Source organism: Tursiops truncatus, chromosome 6, assembly GCF_011762595.2.
Source record: "Tursiops truncatus isolate mTurTru1 chromosome 6, mTurTru1.mat.Y, whole genome shotgun sequence".
NCBI lineage: Eukaryota > Metazoa > Chordata > Mammalia > Artiodactyla > Delphinidae > Tursiops > Tursiops truncatus.
Window position 1 is genome coordinate 17,965,511 of NC_047039.1, and position 20,420 is coordinate 17,985,930.

The window sequence follows — 20,420 nt, forward strand, 5'->3', positions numbered from 1 at the left end:
AAAGCCCTCAGACCTTGGTCACAGGTGAAGCAGAAGTTTCCTTTGAGATCTGCTGCCCAGCCCGTCTCTTCCCCAGACCCGCATCAGGGGCTGCAGATGTCGGGAGAGAATCTGCCAGAACAGTGTCAGGATGACTGGATGGCCACCCTGGGCTGCCCTCTAGATCATCTCAGCCAATCAACACTTAAGATTTTCTGTTTCTCAAGAATGTTGCACCTCAGCACTGCCCATGTATCTTTCAAGTTTTATGTTCAATATCTTATAAATCATTCATTAAGTACCTCCCAACTAAAGCACACGGCTGTTGTCCTCAGCTAGGACTGGAAAGTACACAAATCAGTTTTACTGCATATTAGTCCTGCCCAGTGGGCTCTAAAAAAAAATAAGAGAGAAGCCAGAGAAAAGAAAGGTATTTCTTGGCAGCCCTGTTGCAGCAGCTGGTATGGCCTGGAGGCCAGTGATAAGGGTGATAGTAAAGCAAGGTGTTGGCACCCACACGCAATTACAGAATTCCTTCTTAATGCATACACCAGGGATGCTCATCCTGCAGTGCACTGGCCTGTGGAGCAGAAGGCAGCTGCACACGTACCTGATGTGCACTGTTTTGACCAAGCCCAAGAGGGAGATCTTTGCTGGGCAAAAAGGGGACCGGTCTTAGAGATGACTGTGGGTTCCAACTTTCACTGCACCTCTGACTAGTCATCTTGCCTTCAAGTTCTGCATTGCTGAAGTAAGAATAATCCATATCTCATAAGGAATTTATGATTTTAATAGAAAGATATCTATGAAAACATAATACCCTTAACAAAGCAGGTGCTAAATGAATGAAATGAAAGAAACAGCAGTCTGGATGTAAGCTATAAGCAAGTGGGACCCCCTTCCTAACTAGACGGAGGTCCTGGGCTTGGTCCTCGGCCACAGCACACTCCATAATGGCTCCGCCCCTCACCTCTAACTAGACCCTGTGACTCTAAGTAGGCCACACATATGATAGCTGATGTATGTGTTGATTATAACAAAACCTCTGCCTCTATTTTGTGAAGAGGCGAAGGCTGAGCAGTTGCGGCCGCGTTGCGGACCTCGAGCAGCAGTCGGGTTCTCCACGTAGACCTCGGGAGCAGGAGATTCAGAATCGAATCTCTTCTCCCTTCCCCCTCCTGTGAGATTTTTTTTGATCTTCAGCTACATTTTTCAGCTTTGTGAAGCACCTTACCATCAAAGACAATGGCCAGCAATGTTACCAACAAGACGGATCCTCGTTCCATGAACTCCCATGTATTCATTGGGAATCTCAATACTCTTGTGGTCAAGAAATCTGATGTGGAGGCAATCTTCTCGAAATATGGCAAAATCGTGGGTTGCTCTGTTCATAAGGGTTTTGCCTTCGTTCAGTATGTTAATGAGAGAAATATCCGGGCTGCTGTGGCAGGAGAGGATGGCAGAATGATTGCTGGCCAGGTTTTAGATATTAATCTGGCCACAGAGCCAAAAGTGAACCGAGGAAAAGCAGGTGTGAAACGATCTGCAGCGGAGATGTACAGCTCCTCTTTTAACTTGGACTATGACTTTCAACGGGATTATTAGGACAGGATGTACAGTTACCCAGCACGTGTTCCTCCTCCTCTCCTATTGCTCAGGCTGTAGTGCCCTCAAAATACCAGCGTGTATCAGGAAACACCTCACGAAGGGGCAAAAGTGGCTTCAATTCTAAGAGTGGACAGTGGGGATCTTCTAACTCTGAAAAGTTGAAAGGAGATGACCTTCAGGCCACTAAGAAGGAGTTGACTCAGATAAAACAAAAAGTGGATTCTCTACTGGAAAAAATCGAAAAGGAACAGAGCAAACAAGGAGTAGAGATGAAGAATGATAAGTCAGAAGAGGAGCAGAGCAGCAGCTCCCTGAAGAAAGATGAGACTAATGTGAAAATGGAGTCTGAGGGGGGTGCAGATGACTCTGTTGAGGAGGAGGACCTACTGGATGGTGATGATAATGAAGATGGGGGATGACCAGCTAAAGTTGATCAAGGATGATGAAAAAGAGGCTGAGGAAGGAGAGGATGACAGAGACAGCGCCAATGGCGAGGATGACTCTTAAGCACATAGTGGGGTTTAGAAATCTTGTCCCATTATTTCTTTACCTAGGTGCTTGTCTAAGATCAAAATTTTCACCAGATTCTCTCCCTTAGTATCTTCAGCACATGCTCACTGTTGTCCCCATCCTTGTCCTTCCCATGTTCATTAATTCACATTGCCCTGCACCTAGTCCTGTTTTCACTTCCTTTGATGCTCCTAGTAGTTACGTTAAGTCTTACCCTGTAATTTTTGCTTTTGATACCTCTTTATGACTTAACAATAAAAAGTATGTATTTTTTTTTTAAAAAAAATAAACTTCTGCCTCATTTCAGGGTCAAAACAGGATAATTCCTTTTAATGGGTGCCTGGTGTGTCCAGATCTTGGAAGAAAAGAGGATGAGCCTGAGGGTAGAGCATCAAAGGTACTGAAATACAGCCTAAGGACCTGGATTCAAGCCTGCTCTCTCCTGGACTCTCTCTATGATCCTGGGGAAGTCACTTTAACTTTCTGAGCCTGCATTTCAGAAAGAATAATATGAGAGCATTCAACTGTATCACTGGCTTAAAGAGGATACTCAACCCCACAATTCTTATTACCAAGCAAAATTTTGTGGAAGCCCAATATGCAAAACAGTACAACTGAAATTTCTCTGGTTAATATCACTTGTGGGGTCTGAAGCCCCAACTGTTGCTTCTTTCCCTTCCTTCCCCTTGGAGAGTCCCTGACTATCTGATGAATCCTGAAGACCCCCTCAAAGCACAGTTCATTGTATCTGGACAAGTAAAAGACTAAAGCAGATGTGGATGTAACAACAAGGAAAGGAATGTTACTAGGTGAGAAAAACAAGGCATAGAACAGTCCATGCAGCAGTGGGACCCCATGTAGGATGCATAGACGCAAACATACACATGCACACTTACAGAAAAACTCCAAAGAATGCACACTAAAATTCCAACCATAATTTCCTTTGGGTGGGGTGTGGGGAGTGCTTGTGAAGTCATGATTTCATTTTGGCTCTAGTGTCTGAGGTTTTCTTTTTGCCAAAAAAAAAAAAATAGTGTTCGTATGTTGTATGCTTTTTTAAAAAAAATAGAGGACTGAAGCCTTTCCATTTCTGTGATTTATGTGCCTGAAGTGCACTCTCGAGCTCATTTTCCTTTTCAATATCACTTCTGAAATCAGATATTGTTGTGGAAAGTCAATACCAGCACAGAAAGTACCCAATTGTTACTAATTGGAATTGCGGGGAGGCCTTGTCCTGGGCTGAGTGTGCCTGCCCCTGGGCTGTATGATTTAGGAAGTGTCAAGTAGCCCATAGTCCGCAAACAGCTCCTCCACCAGCCTGCAGGTGCGGCCAGAGTGCCCTCCATTGTGTGAAATCACTATTCCCACTGGGCCTCCATGAAAACGCACATGGCACCAGGAGGCTGTGAAGAGGCAAACTCCCATGAACCAGCATGGATGTCCATGTCATACTACTGGAAAATAAGACAGCAGAATTTTGGCTGCACAACCCTTGCACAAAATCATATGTGACTTAAGAATCAATCTGTCAGAACAGAGCAATCATAGTAATTTTCTAACTATGGTTGTATATGGTCTATGTTTGTATTGAGACAACAGAGGGTCTGTGTTTTAGAAGAGACCTAGCCTAGAACATTGTGGCTTTAGACAACCTTTATATATATATATTTCCCCAGAAGTAAAGCTATAGAGATGAAATTGTAAAGAAATGTGCATCTTTTTGAGAAGTCATTGATTCAAAAGAAAGGGGGACATTTACAATGGGAAGAGATGAATTGTGTCAGCTGAAAGCAGGAAGATTTCTTCAAATTAGTCTCAAGTAACATTTATTCAGTAGTTATTATGTGACAAGCCCTGTGCTAATCACTGTCATGGACGTCTTGTGCTAAGTTTCTTCACCTCTAAACTCAACAAAAAGACTTTTAGAGCAAAAACACTTCAGGTACCTCACAGGATTTGTGCCCAGAGGAGGAAAAGAAGAGTTATGGACCCAGGAACCTGCCAAGACTAGATTCAGAGATGTTCAACCTGGTATCAGAGGATGAATTTTGAACCCAAAGGGGGAAAAAAATGTTTCATCCCAATCCATCAGTTAAAGTTTAGTTCAGCAGCAATGGGAGACCTGGAAAGTAGCACTATAAATGGGATAGAAATGTATGTCTTTCTTCCAGGAAAAGACCTGTGGAGTCTGGTCTCACACAGATGCTCTGTGATCATCAGGCACCCAGGTTTCTCCTGGCTCTTTGCTCACCATCCCTAGCTGTGGACCCACCTGAGCATTATGTCACCAGCAGAAGGATGGAGAGAGAAGGAAGGAAACTTTTGAGAAGTTCCACACAAGACATCAATTTCCAGCCCTTTGGCCAGAGCTTAGTCACATCACCACACCTGGCTGCCAGGAGGCTGAGAACTGCAGCCTTTGTGCTTTCTAGCTATTTCCTCCTAGAAAATGTGTCTAGCTAAAAACCAGGGTCCTGCTATTTGGGAGTGCAGATTGAATATTTGGTAAATAAACATCAGACTCAGCCATATCCAGTGACCAGGAGCTGAGAGAAAGCGCTTTCACCTGGTACAGAGAAGATGCTTAAAGGCTGTACTTTGGTATGAACTGAAATTAGTTATTAAGAGAAATAAAGAGGTAAGGCCAATGGTTCCCAAAAAGGTGACTTCTAGGGGTGAAAACCACATCCAGCATCTTGAGGCACAAAGATGTAACCCACTCAAAGGTGAAACTAACTTCAAACCATCCATTTGAGGTCTGCCTTGCTTTGGGTTCTGTCATCATGGGCTTTCCATGGAAATCTTGGGCTTCACAACTAGATGGGGGTCTGCTCTGATACCAGGAATAGTCTCTTTAATAATCTTGACTGGGATATTCATCTTCTTGGACAACACCTACTACAAGATGTCCACTACTCTTTTCTTGGTGATTAAGCTGGAGTGTAAACGGAACCTCACACTTCAATACTGCAGGACCCTGGAAACCTCCCAGCCGCCATTGACTTGCCACCTCCTGCCTTGGTTCCTCAGTAGACTCGAGGCACCGTGAATCAGGGACCTCACCTGGGTTTACTGACTACTGTGTCCCTGGCATCTAGCACAGGGCTGGATACTCAGTAAATAACTTTGAATGAATAAATGAATCTATTCTTTTAGCTATCAACAAATGGATCCTCTAAAACGCTGTGTTTATCATATTAGTCCACTCGAGAGGATCCAAGTGACTCCCTATTTTGCAAATAAAATCTAAACTCCTCCTACCCACCCTTGGGGTGCCTGCTGACAAAAAGCCTTCTCCCCAAGCATCTCTGGCTCCTATCACTCCCAGCAAGCTGGTCTCCTCTTGGTCCCTTCCCACACCGTGTTGAGTGCAGAGCCTACAATTTATTCCTCACTCTTTATCTCCCCTTCCCCCCAAGCCCCTCCATTCTGAGGCCCAGCAACAGAGAATTTTCACACACTTTTCCATCTCTAAGTCCAGCCAACAACAACTTTCCCTCACTCCATTAAAATCGGAATGTTTCTTATTTGCATTGTTCTTAGGGGTTAATGTACAGCCTCTTCATATTTAAGATTCCATTAGGTTGTTTCCAAATTCAAGCTCCATTCTACAAAAGAGCGTTGGAGGTGTTGGGTGTCTCGCTCTAGGTCATGCGTTCAGAAGTGGCAGAGCTGAGACTCCAGCCTTGGTCCTTTGATTCCAGGAACCACGTCCTTATACAGGGCCTCATGGCTCCTAGCTCCGCTGGATGTCCTAGGCACATTTCTCCAGTCTTCTGCTTCTGTCCTGCAGCCCTCGCCAGAGAACCATTCTCTCCTTGTTTCACATGTACCCATGTGCACACACATAGCTAGCTTCCCTGTCATTCCCTTCCTGCTTTCTCATCATCACCCCCAGTGAATAATGCTGTTGAATACACAGGACCTGACCCACATTGCTTGTCAGGTTATGAAATCACAGTGGCAGCCGCAAAGAAGAGGGGTCATCTTCTTGTTTACAAACCTGGCAGGTCACTATGGGAAGCTGTCTTGAGTCAAGTGCAACAGAAATGGAGAAGGGGTCTGGGAACCAGGACACTGAGAAATCCAATTCTGGGCCTGCCACCCACCAGCTGGATGACCTTAGAAAGTTATGTCTCTTCCCTTCCAGAGACACAGTTTCTTAATCTGCAAATAGGGTGGTTGAATTAAAGATCCCTTAGACCCCCTTTCAATTAAAAGATACCCTCTGTTATTGACTTATGCTTCGAGTGGCTCCATGCCTTCAACTCTTCTGTCCAGTACCTCCTCCACTCCGTCCCTGCATCTCCAAGAATCTGGATATGCACTCATTTCCCGACTCTACCAACCTGCTTTGCGAAATACTTCTCTGACCAGCCCCTGTGCGATGCCTAAACACTCCCAGGCTCACGAGCCAGTCCAGCCCTCTGAGAGGAGGCCCAGAGGTGCACACGGGTTCTCAGGGCTGTCCTGTTTGTGAGTGCTGCCACCTCCTGGATTTTCTGTCTCTGGGCACTCCAGCTGGAGAGCCTGTCCAGATACAGGCTCCATGAGCACCCCGGGACCAGTGATGCATCATGGTAAGTGCACTTGTTGGTTATATACACTATTGTCCCCAGGACCCCATCTGTTACCTTGAACCCTCTTTCCGATATAATTGAGATTTTTTAAAGTTAGATGCATGAGAGCCCCATGTCTAATCACTCACTCTCCAGGCTCAGGCTCCAGGCTCCAGGCTGAGGTTCTGCAAAGATAATAAATACCAAGCACTAAAACTAGCCCGCCAGGCCCTTGGACAAGTGTTGTGGGGGTCTGCAGCTTGGACCTAGCAAGGTTTTCTCACTTCTCACCCTAGACCTGAGGCTGGGGCAGCTTCCGCTGTCTAACCCTGCTGGTAACCCACTGGAAAGCCACCAAGAGAGAAGCAATGGGGCGCAGCTTCCTCCAATCCACAGCTGCGTCCAGCTCTGCCCTGATTAAATCTGTAATCACCTTCTCACCTAGGGAGGCCCTGACCTAGATACTTTAAAAAATGGGGGTAGTACAAGAAAACAATCATATAAATATTAAAATCTCATCATGTTAGAGGTAGAAGGAATGCTAGCGATCATCTGAGTTCACAGAATACAGATGAAAAGTCCCCAACGAGGTAACTTCCCAAGTTCGATCAGCCAGCTATTGGTTAAGCTGGACTACTACTTGAGGAACACTACACAGCCCAGTGCTCTTGCCCATCACTCAATGATAACTTACTTATAAAAGAAACAGGTGTAGCAGAAGAGCATGACAATTGGCGTAAGAAGTCCTGGAATCTTAAGTTCATCAAGTGATTTGGTGCTCACTGAGCTTTGTTTCCACATATGTAAAATGTGCATGATATGGTCTTGCATATGAGGTTGTTGGGTGTACTAAATAAAATAACAAATAGGAAGCACTTGACACAATACCCTTTACATAGTAAATGTTGAACATCTATATTAGCTTTTATTATTTATTTATATTACTAAAAATCTTGCCCATCTGTTTAGACAACAACAGTAGGCCAATGGCCCAAAAACATTTATCACTTAGAAAAAAGGAAGTGTTTTCATCATTCTAGTAATATAGAGAGTAGAAACTACAAGGACCCACATGTAGCAATTACCCAAAAAGATCACATCTTCTCCCAGGTAACACAAAGAAATAGCCCAACCTCAGGTGTCAGTTCTAGCTCGATGCCTGTGCACTCAGACAAAAAAGGTGAAAGTCTATATTCAATCATCATTAATTCCATGATCAGGTTCTGGGAAACCAAGAAAAGGCACCTATTTAACAAAGGGTTACATAGCATTTACTACATGCCGGGCACTACTCTAAATGTTTTACAACCATTAACTGAATTAACCAAACTTAATTCAATGAGAAAATTAAAGCAGTAAGAAGAGAATGTCCATGAGTTCCCACTGCACATCTACACATTCACCTGCATATGCCCTCTCTGCCTTCTTTCCTGTCACTATGGATGGGCCATCTGTGCTTCCAGCTAAGGCGGTTTCTTTCCCTTGTGCACTAGATCCCTTCCCCTCTTACCTTTTCACAGCCATTCAGTCACCCCTCTCTCCTCTATCTCACTGGATCATACTAAATCAGTCAAAGCAGCTTAAATATATGCCTTTTTTTTTCTCCCTTTGGAAAACAAAACAAACAAGAAACACAAACGAACCTCTCTTGACTCCACTTACCTCCAATTTTCACTTCCTTTCCCCCCTCTGAGTAGAATTCCCTGAAAGAGTTCTCTGTACTCACTGCCCCCAATTTTTCTTCCCAATGCTCACCAAGCAGGCTTTTACTCCTAGCGTTCCACCAAAACTGCTTGTCAGGGTCACCAGGGACCTCTTACTGCATGGTCAATCTCAGTCTTAGTTTTACTGGGTTTATAAGCAATATTTGACACAATAAATCACTCTAACTGGATAACTTTCTTCTCTTAGCTTCTCCTGGCTTCCTCATACCTCTCTAATTGTCCCTCTTCAGACCTGTTTGCTGACTTTTCATCATCACTTCAGCCTCTAAATGTTGATGATCTGAATCAATTCCATGGCTTAACCATCACTAATAAGCTAGTGATTCCAAATGCATATGTTCCTCAGTGGCCTCTCTCTGACCTCCAGATTCATCTAACAGCCTTAAATATCTACCTCTAACATGTTCAAAAATTAAACTCCTAAAATATGTTCTCTCATACCCCACAGGTGATCTATCAGCAGACTCTGCTGGCTCTAACTTCATCTGATTGCTTCTCATCTAATTCAAAGTAAAGTCAAAATACTTAACTATGATATATACAGCTCCACAAGAAAAGCTGTTTGAACTAATAAGTAAATTGAGCAAGGGTGCCATAACAAGATCAAAGTTCAAAAGTCAACTGTTTTTCTAAATATCAGCAATGAACAATTAGAACACAATTTTTAATACCATTTACAGTAGTTTCAAAAATGATGGGATGCATAGGGGTAAGTTTAATAAAATATGTACACTGAAAACAAACCATTAGTGAGAAAAATTAAGGGTGACAAATAAATGGCGTGGTATACTAAGTTCATGGTTTGGGAGGCTCATTGTTAAGAAGTTAATTCTCCCCTAAACTGATCTATATATTCATTGCAACGTCATTTAAAAGCTAAGAAGCCTTTTGGTAGAAACTAACAAGTTCCAAGGGACCTAGAATAGTAAAACAGTTTGTAGAAAAAATAAAAAGTTGGAAGGCTTAAACTACTGTATTTCAAGCTTACTATAAAGCCACAACAAGCAAGACAATGTGGTATTGGTGAAAAAAATCAAAGTCAGATGATATTGTAGATATAAACAGGATCCCCAGTATTCTAACCATTAGTGGTAAGGGTGAGGAAAGTCTTGTGGATTCAATCGCCTCTCATTCAAACCCACATCTATAAATGTAATGTACTAGGATCTGCCAAATTTGGAAGGACTCTGCCTCGACCCCGGCACCTCACCACACAGGATTTACTTTGATTCTGTTATAGTCCTCAGGCAGTTTTAGAACTTGGGATACAAAGAGTAGTCAAAGTGATTTTACTGTCCCTTCATTCCCATTTGAAATAATAATAATAATAATAACATCTGCACTGCTCCTAGCCCTTGCTGAAACTGAGATTACAGTAGTCCCCCTCATCCACGGTTTTGCTTTCCATGGTTTCAGTTACCCACGATCAACCACGGTCCGGAAATACTAAATGGAAAATTCCAGAAATAAACAATTCATAAGTTTTAAATTGTGCACTGTTCTGAGTAGCGTGATGAGACCTTGTGCTGTCCCACTTTGTCCCGCCCAGGACATGAATCATCCCTTAGTCCAGCGTAGCGTGCCTCATAGGCACTTAGTAGCCGTCTCAGTTATCACACCAATTCTCACGGTATCACAGTGCTTGTGATTAAGTAACCCTCATTTTACTTAATAACTGCTTCAAAGTGCACCAGTAAAGAGGCTGGAAATATGGATATGCAAAAGAGAAGCTGTAAATTGCTTCCTTTAAGTGAAAAGGTGAAAGTTCTCAACTTAATAAGGAAAAAAATCATATGCTGAGGTTGCTAAGATCTAAGGTAAGAATTAATCTCATGTTAAAATAGTGAAGAAGAAAAAAGAAATCCATGCTAGTTTTTCTGTCGCCCCTCAAACTGCAAAAGTTACCACCAGAGTGCATGATAAGTGCTTAGTTACAATAGAAAAGGCATTAAATTTGTGCAATAAGATATTTTGAAAATGAGTCACTTTGCTGTACGGCAGAAATTAACACAACCTTGATTAACACAATCAACTCTACTTCAATAAAAAAATAAATTAAAAAAGATATTTTGAGAGAGAAAAGAGGAGAGACTACATTCACATAACTTTTATTACAGTGTATTGTTATAATTATTCTATTTTATTATTGTAGTTGTTAATCTCTTACCGTGCCTAATTTATTAATTAAGCTTAATCATAGGTATGTATGCATAGGAAAAAACATAGTATGTGTAGTGTTTGGTACTATCCAGGGTTTCAGACATCTGCTGGGGGTCTTGGAATGCATTCCCCTCAGATAAGGGAGGGGGGACTATTATAATTTTTAAATCATGTCATCTGAAGTTGATGTATTTCAAAGAAACGTACACTCCAAAACCAAGTTTCCTTGGCATGAAAGGTCAACAGTTTCAAGGGGAGGGGTGTCTGTAGTCCCATTCTTATCTCCTCTGGACAAAAAGAATGGGCCAAAGGTAATGACCAACCACGAACTCTCTTACCCTGTTTGAGACACAAAATGGTCTCTATTCTCCAATAGAAACACTAAAAAAGAAGTAAGAATAATCTGGACAGAGAAGAACTTCTCTTGGGAACTTTGCAAACCTTTCCAGTCCTTTCTCCTTGTTTCATTTATACACATATTTGTTTAAATGGCTTTGAATGATGGAGATTTTATGTCTGGGAATTTCCTGAGATTATTGAAAAAGTAACAAACTATGCCTGACTCAGATATGTAAAATTTTTCCAAGCATTTTCTCAATCATTAAAATTTACTGGCGGTTGTGAGTTGCTTTTTAATTAACTCGACTTTTTTGCAGTTTGCTTTTCCCTTTTCAGATGGAGTAAGATTGTTAATATTTGAGGAAACTGTATCTGTTGTGACAGACTGTCCCATCAGTGAACATACTATGTGGCCTTAGAGAGAGACTTTGGGCTCTCAGCTCAGATGTATTCATCAAGTACTCCTTTCAGAGCTGTCGAGGGTATAAGTGACATGATGCGGCCAAAAATTCACACTGTGCAATTGCCTTGTGACAAACATGCAGTGTGCTGTAAAAACATAATGCAATTTAAATAAAATCTCTATATCAGTGCTGGAAAATAGATAGATAGATAGATAGGTATGTATTCATACATAGATATGTATAGTATATGTATATTTGGGGAAGAGCTCCATGGATCTTATTGAGAACAATTTGAGAAAATAGGACAATAAAGAAACTATAATTAGAGTTTGTTGATACTATATCACTCCCATGAGAAAAAAATATATATATATGTATATATGTGTATATATATATATAAATTACATAGTAGGTGTCAGTGTTCTTCATGCCCATAAACAGGGATTTTTTAAGCTCTTCCTTAACAAAATGAAGTGGCATTAGCATAGTTTGAGGTCAGGGACAGTATTTCATATCTTGTATGCTTTTCTGTAGAGCCTCACAGAGCATTGGATACTGTAAATGCTTAGTAAATATGTATAAATGTATGCACTCACATTTATGACTACTCATGTTTTTAACCTTCCAACATTAACTGCCTAATGTCCACGGCTGGGGAGAATCCACCCATTCATTAATGATGCTTTGGTGTACATTTTCTTCTACTTGTCTGTTAGTTAAGATAATCTGTTAATTAAGATCTTTGGCCTTTATCAGAGATCTCAGGGCTTTCTGGGGTGATGTGTAGGACGTGGACACCTCAACACCTGCAGGGAACACAAAGAGCATTCAGGGGCTAGGGGCCCATAACACAGGTATAAACCCTTCCTTCGTGAAAAACTAACCTTGGAAAGAAAAGTAATCTTGCAAATCAAAAGTCATAACTTGTGAAATTTTAATAGTCTTGCAGGTGAATGTGTCATTCAAATGTCGCCAAGGTCTCATCAACTTGCAGCTAGAAATAAAGTCACAAAAAATCTATAACTTGGAACTTTTGCTCTTCTAGTCCTAGCTTTTGCTCTTCTAGTCCTACAGGCAGTTCAAAGATCCCTCCCCTATCAACTCATCCCGAAGAATTTCTAGGCCCCAAAGGGAGATTTTCCTTTACTCAGAGACCTGGGGCAGGAGATGGGGCGGCAGGGAGTCAACAGAGAGCAGCCACCATGTTCCTTTTCTTCAAGGGATGAAGCCTCTCAGAAAACCACTGAAGAACCTCATCACCATTGCAGCCGAGAGTTTCCCTCTCATTGACTCCATGCTTCACTTGTCCCTGTTTTCTCCCAAAGGTATCTTTTTGCTTCTTGCCCTACCCCTTCTCTTCCTAGGGACCTTTCACTATTTCCAACAAGTGGAGCGGGAAACAAGCATGATGTTATCTCTTCTTTTCCCTCTCCCTTCTCACAAAAAGATCCAAAACTCTCCCCACCTCCTTCAGACAAAGCAAAAGTTCTATGGGTGACACAGACCAGGGAGGGACGATGAGTCACTTTGCTCCCAACAGCGGTCTTTCCAGGACCTGTGGTTACAGGTACAAGTGGGACAGTCACTTGTGAAACCTGTGTCTACAGATGGTGACACCCAGGCACAACCAAAACAGTCCTAACCTCAGGAGCCTGGCCTCACCAGGGGTGACCGCCTGGGGAAAGCCCAGGAGAAGAGTGACTTGTCCCTACACCTGTAACAACAAAGTCTTGTCTCATGCGCATCGTTGAGAGGATAAAGAAAACATCCTGTCCTCTTGGGCTGGTTGCCTTTTTCTCTTGTTGTGACCACCTCAGCCGCTTGTGACTCAGGAGATGGGCCAGGCCTCTTCTTTCAGTTCATCTCTTAAATCCTCCATCTCAGTTCCCCAAGTGTCTGCAATGTTATATTTCCCTTTAACCTGTGATCAATCGCTGCCCCAGTCCCTCCCCACTTCCATCTGGCCTGCATCCCGTCCCTCCTTCCCTGGCTCTGAGGATTCCGTTCGCTTCCCATATCCTGTCGAAGCTGCTCCCCTCCAGGCCTTTCCACCTTCTTCTGTCATCTTCATGGATCTTTTCCAGTGTCTGGAAAGCCTTCACTTCTCTCCGTCTTGCTCGTTTCACAAGTACAGTTGGGCCTTTTCTTCTTATTTACTACAAACACTCAATAAATTCAAAACGCTTCCGATAAATGCCAGGTGTTAAGCCCCCTTTACAGCCAGCATCCCTTTACAAGGCTGAACCTCTGGATAGAATAAAGTGTTTGTTGCTTCCCGTCACCCTCTCTCACTCCCACCACCTCTGTTTTGTCACTACAGATTCCATTAGATTTTGGTAGCTTAGGGGTGATCCAGTTTAAGGGTAAATCTGCATTAAGAGGATGACTGCAAAGAGGACCTTTGACCAGGATTCTAGCTTCTGCTGAGGAAGTTTTGGTATAATTAAATGTCGCTCTAGTGGGAATGATGAGTTCCTGAGCACACATGCACAAGCACACACATCCACAAAGCCCAGTGCCGGCAGGAAACTCATGCCTCCCCAAACCGGCCAGAGCTCCCAAGTGAGAGGGGACCATCCCTGATTATTGACACTGCAGTCCATGAATGTCTACTCATACTGTGACAGGAAGGAGAGGCTATAAAGGAGCCCTCCCCTCAGAGTGCTCTTGTGGAGCGTTTCTCCCATCTTGATGCTTTGGCTCCCACAGCCTGCGGAAGGAACAAAACACATGATATTCAGTGTTTTAAAAATGATATCCAAGATATTTTTCATTTGATACACATTCTAACCATGAGCTTTTGATTCGGAGATCTGGACTCTAGCTAGCAACATTTTCAGGGCCACACTGCTAATTCCTGACAGTTATAAAAAAGAGACTCAGAACCTAGCACCAAGGTGCCCACAATCCTTGTCCAGAGCTCTCTGTAAGACAGCGCACACCTGGGACAGGTCACCCCCAAGCCAGTGACTAACTCCCCACCTTTCCGCCTTAGCCATTTAGGAACTGGGGGAGACTGGCTGTTGACATGTACAGGAATGGCTCTATTCAAGCAAATCTGATTTATGAAAACCACATGGAAGAAGAAAAGGATAACTTGGGAATGGCTATTTGTGTTATAAAAGGATTCGCTGCTTTATAAAATGATTCACCACGGAATTCCCTTAAGGGACAAACACTTCCATTACATTAAAATATGATCCTATTTATCAAAATTCAAATTTTCTACAACTTTTCAAGAACATGTTATTACATGGGGAAGTACAGAGCTGCCTAAATAATGCTCAAATAGCATCCCTGGGGTAAGTTCAATTGTAGAACCAAAGTGAATTTTCATCTATGTTGGTAAAAAGTGGCCCAAAACACATTCAAAGGGTATTAACCCAATCTGAATTGATGGATTCTTATAAAAAAATTAGAAATATCACTTGTAAATAACTCAGATAAATTCCAGTATAATTCCCTCCCTTTGGAGCCAGAAGGCACGTACTCCAAGAAGCAGGTACGATATAAGCTTGAGCCCCATGTGTGGAGGCAGGAATGTGGCCCCAGCACCCAAAGTGGAATGTTCTTTCCCAACTGAATTATATTCCCATCCCTCTCTCGCACCCCATGTGGCACACACTTTGTCAAAACAAAAAATGATGCCGGAGATCCATGGTGGCCGGGAAGCTATGTCTCTCCAGAGAAAGATGAGACAGATAGTGTCAAAAGCTCTCGTGCAAATCCTGCCTCTGTTGCCTGTCCCTGAGCTGAGTGTGGGCAGGAGGGGCAGGGGCAGCGGAGAGCCCTCCCTTCTCCTGCAGCCCAAGGTCATGGATAAAGTCTGGGGCAGACACCTGAGTGCACGGTTCACCTTCTCATTCTATTGTCACCTCTTGTGTCCATGGCAGCCCCTCCTCTCCCTGGCATCTTTGCGGGATCCACAGGACAAGAGCCACCCACCTGAAGACTCCTCGGTTCTTGGTGTGAGGGTGATGACGTACACACAGCCAGGCCTCTGCCTACTCACTGTGCTGCCTCTACCATCCTTACTGGGGCATTGGCTTTAATTGTGGTTTTTCCCAGCTTTTTTTCTGCTGGTGCAGCGGCTTCTTTGCAGTCTCAGGCCAGAAGAAATCTTTTCATTATGGCTCACAGCTGTGATCCTTGGGTTAAAAGAAATTACTCATGAAAGGGCAGCCTGGGGTAGAAAGCAGCAGCATCAGAAGAAACCCAGGCTTCCAAGGGAGAGCGAACTTCAAGGATTTATTGACATGAGGAAGATCACAGCTCTGGCTTCAGGCCCGGCTGCTGACATTTGCGATAGATTTAGGCACCGCAGTTTGGCTTGGAATTATTTTTTAACTCAAGCTAAGAGGTCAGAGGGAGGTGTTCTGAATTGCTCATGATGGTCTGTCTGAGGCCCAAGCAAAATTAAGAGGGAACAATGCAGAACTATTTCCTCTCCTCTCTTCCCTTCCTTCCTCCTCCATTTGAATCCTTTCCTGTAGCTTGGCTTCTTCTACCTCTGCTCCTGGCTCCTCTACCCTTACCTCCTCCTGCCCCTCACGAGTTGCCTGGAATGGCCCCGAGAGAGGAGCAGAGCTGAGCCACCCACGGTTGGAAGACCAAAGTGGCCAGTGTCTGTGCTCATCCCTCAGCCCTGGCTTACCTGTCAGCCCCCACCACCCTGCCCAGCACCCAGCCCCAGGCAGGGAGAGCCGGGGCCCAAGAGACAAAAGGACAAAGTCTGCCTCCTTTGTATGGTGTTTCTTACTTTTTAAGAGTCTGCCCTATATGGGAAAAGAACCTAAAAAATAGTGAATGTATGTATATGTATAAATGATTCCCTTTGCTATATACTTGAAACTAACACAACATTATAAATCAACTATACTCCAATAAAAATTAATTTAAAAAAACCCAATTCTTTGCATACTGGATATAGCTTTTGGATGTAATTCACATGAAGAAAAATAAGGGGTCAATTCTTCATTAACTCAATAAAGCCATAAAGTTAGTGGCTGGTATAAAAATAAATAAAGTCTGCCCTGAAGCTTCTGTACCACTAAAGCTTCACCCCAACACCCCCCCGGGCAAAACACTAAGGATGTTGCTGTTTGCATTTTGCAGATGAGCCCACAGAACTCCTTAGGAAATATTCACAGAGCCAGCAGGCCAGACTGCCCAGGAGAACCAATCACGGTGTTGGGTCTGGTCTGTTCGATATTGAAATTCCAAAGTCAGAGTTAACGTGGAGACTTTCACAATTAGCTACTGCAGCCCCTTCGCTTACCAGGAGAGAATGCTGAGGTTCGGAAAGGAAGAGTGGCTTCTCCAAAGTCACACCGCGATTCTAAGCCTGCAACCATGTCTACCGCCTCCTACACGGGGAAGAGGAACGCATGTCATTTTTCTGTTTCCTACTACTCATTAAGCAACGTGAGGGTCTCCACTACTAGCCAAGAATATGAAAAGAGCTAGTATTCATCAGCAACTGCTAATGCTGGGCACTAGGCACATACAGGGATGCCAACTGCTCTGTCCCATCTACTACTCACTATGCTGTGAGCTATATTTTATCATCTTTGAACATCTGAAGCTCAAGGCTGTCAAATGACTTGTCCAAGATCTAAAAGCTAATGAGCAGAGGCGTGGGATTCAACCCCAGTCCTATCTGTCTCTACAATTTCTTCCACGATCAGAGGACTGGGGACAGCACTAACTGCTGTCCATAAAAGGGATGCTCCAGAAGACTGTTTGCCTCTCAGATGAAACCATTTACCCTTGAGGAAAGCCAGGTACAGTTGTATTTAGAATCCAAGGCCCTGTGCTTGATGGAGGGTGACGCCTTGCTCCCAGTACGCTTACCCCTTATTCCCAGGACCTTGTTTTTGCTTCTCAGGGGAGACGAGCTGAGTGGGCCGGAGTGTATGTCTTCTAGCTGAGCTACTAGTGAGAACGTCTTTTCGGGCTGCATTTTGATGGCTCTCAGTGGGATGATTTATGGGATGTTGGAAAAGGACTGTTCTGTTTTTCTAGTGGATCCCGAGAAGTTGGCAAGAGCTGCTGGGGCTGTTATTCAAACAGAGTTTTCATGTACTGCCACGAGATTCCACACGATGTTCACTGCTACGGATTGTCTGAGCTCGCTGTTGCACCTCGTTTGTCCAGGGAAAGAGAGCCTAGGACAGGGCTGCGAGCAATACCCAAGGAGGGCTTCCCCCTGCCCTGCGCCCCTGGAGCAGCCCCCTCTCCTGGCAGAGCCGTCTGAGAGCCACTGTCCTCTCAAAAATGTGGGCTACTGTATAAATATTTGACAAACCATAGAAAAAGCGGTGGCCGTGTAAGGAAGAATAAAAGAAAATATTTTTTGTAACTTCTCCTTGCTTCCCATTTCAGTTTTCTTCAAAATTTAACTTGCATCAGAATCTCCTGAAAAACTTGTTTTCTGGGTCCTGTCCTCCCAATGAGTTAATTCAGTAGGTCTGGCGTGAGGTCAGAAACCCATACTTTCATAAATATTCCAGTTAATTCTAATCACGTGTCCGAGGAGCCACAGCTTGAAGACCCACCCTTGAGTGCTTGGAGCACAAGACGGGAGTTTTACTGTGTTCAGAAGTAGACAGTGAAGGGTGCACGCCTGCTGTTAGAAGTATGAGTCTCCATTCAGCCACACCGCCAGCAGGGGGCTCCAGGAAGTGTGGGATGTCGGAAGGATGGGCCCCAAGGTGAGCTGTTTGTCTTGACGCTCAAGGTCTTAGTCTCCTCATCTGTGAAATTCATTGATGGCACTGAGTGTCCCCGAGGTCTTTTCCAGGTCTCACCAGACCAGAGCCTAGGCACCAGCATCCCCACCAGACAGCCATAGAAGTCATATCTGGAGTCAGGGCTGTTGTTGGCAAGCCAGGTTAGAGAGAGGGAAGGAAGAGGGAGCCAATTATAGAATGATTTTTACGTAAAAAGTGCTTTACATTCATTCATTTTATGTAGCAGTGCTTTACATTCATTTTATGTAACAAGTGCTTTACATTCTAATATCATGACAACCCTATACGGTATTGTTATGGATTGAATGCTTTTGTTCCCCTAAAATTCCTATGTTGAAGCCCTCATTTTCAGTGTGATGGTATCTGGAGATGGGACCATTGGGAAGTGATTATGTCATGAGGTGGAGCCCCCATGAATGGGATTAGTGCCCCAATAAGAAAAGACATGAGAGAGATACTCGCTCACTCTCTCTCTCTCTCTCTCTCTCTCTCTCTCTCTCTCTACTATGTGAGGACACAGCAAGAAGGTGTCTATCTGTAAACTAGGAAGAGGGCCTTCACCAGACACTGAATCTGCTGGTGCCTTGATCTTGGATTTCCCAGCCTTCAGAACTTGGATAAATAAATTTATGTTTTTTTATTTTATGTTGGAGTATAGTTGATTTCCAATGTTGTGTTAGTTTCAGGTGTACGGCAAAGTGATTCAGTTATACATATACATATATCTCTTCTTTTTCAGATTCTTTTCCCATATAGATTATTACAAAATATTGACTAGAGTTCCCTGTGCTATACAGTGTGTATATATAATCCCAAACTCCGAATTTATCCCTAACCCCCACCTTTCCCCTTTGATAACCATAAGTTTGTTTTCTATGTCTGTGAGTCTATTTCTGTTGTTTAAGCCACTCAGGCTATGGTATAGTGGGATCATAGGGAAAAAAATTAGATATGTATATGTGTGTGTATATATATATATATATATATATATATATATAATGTATATGTGTGTGCCCCTGGTTCCTGGCCTAGAGCTCTTAAAACCCTTGTAATTTCCTCAGTAATGAGAGCACTAGCAACAACTTCTGTTCTAATATTTTGTCTCCTCCTTGTTCCTGACAGAGCTCCTGAATCCCTTGAAGTTTCCTGGTTGATATCAGTGCTTTTATTTCTAATGAGGTAACTCTTAGTGAGCTCTTGGTTGGGGGCTGGTCACAAGAAAGACCAAACCATGATTAGAAGCTTGGAATATTCAGCCCCACCCCCCATTCTCCAGAGAGCAGAGAGGGGCTAGAAATGGAGTTAATGATTGGTTATGCCTATGTGATGAAGCCTCTATAAAAACTCCAAAAGCATAGAGTTCAGAGAGCTTCTGAGTTAGTGAACCCATGTACTGGGAAGGTGCCATACCCCAACTCGACAGGAACAAAACTCCTGCTCTCAGGACCCTCCCAGACCTTGCCCTATGCATCACTCTATCTGGAGTTTCATCTGTATCCTTTATCATACCCTTTAATAACTGGTAAACATAAGTTAAGCGTTTCCCTGAATTCTGTGAGCTCATCTAGAAAATAATTAAATCCAAGGGGGAGGAGGTCATGAGAACCTCTGATTTGTAGCCAAGTCAGACAGAAGTTGTGGATGACTTGGGGACCTGCTACTCGTGATTAACATCTGAAGTAAGGGACACTCTCGTGGGATTGAGCTCTTAACCTGTGGTATCTGACAATATCTCCACGTATAGATATATCAGAATTGAGATAAATTGTCAGACACCCAGCTGGTATTGCAGAATTGCTTGGTGTGGGTAAAAAAACCTCACACATCTGCTGTCAGAACTGTTGTGAGAGTGAAGGAGAAACCCAGGAGGAAGAGTGAGTTTTTTCTTTACAGGCATTTTTGTTGTAGCAGCCCAGACTGACTAAGAGAGCTAGGTATTGTTATCGTCATTTTACTTGTGAGAAAACTAAAACTCAAGAAACTTGTCCAAGGCCACGGAGCTAGCAAGCCACAAAGCTGGAAACCAAAACCAGTTCTGATTTCCAGTTCAAATATTATTTTATGCAGCTATTCTTTCATTAATGCATTCAAAAATATTTACTGCACATCTGCTACGTATCAGCACTGAAAATACAGTATTGAATATGACAAAGTCCTTGCTCCAATAGAACTTACATTCTCATGCGGGAAGACATATCATAAAGAAGTAAACGACATAATTAAAACAATTGCAGATAGTGATAAACACTATGAAGAACACATTTTTTCGTCAATGTGGGTGACATCTGATCTGAAATCTAAATGGCAAGACAAGCCAGTCATGCCAAGATTTGAGGGAAGAGTACACCAGGGAGAGGGAACAGATAGCTAAGAACCCTCAGTCAG

General features: G+C 43.3%; 1 pseudogene; it reads left to right on the plus strand.

The window, feature by feature from the left end:
* Nucleotides 1–1,084: 1,084 nt before the first annotated feature.
* LOC101333986 (heterogeneous nuclear ribonucleoproteins C1/C2 pseudogene) lies at nt 1,085–2,306 on the plus strand (annotated as a pseudogene).
* The last annotated feature ends 18,114 nt before the right edge of the window (nt 2,307–20,420 follow it).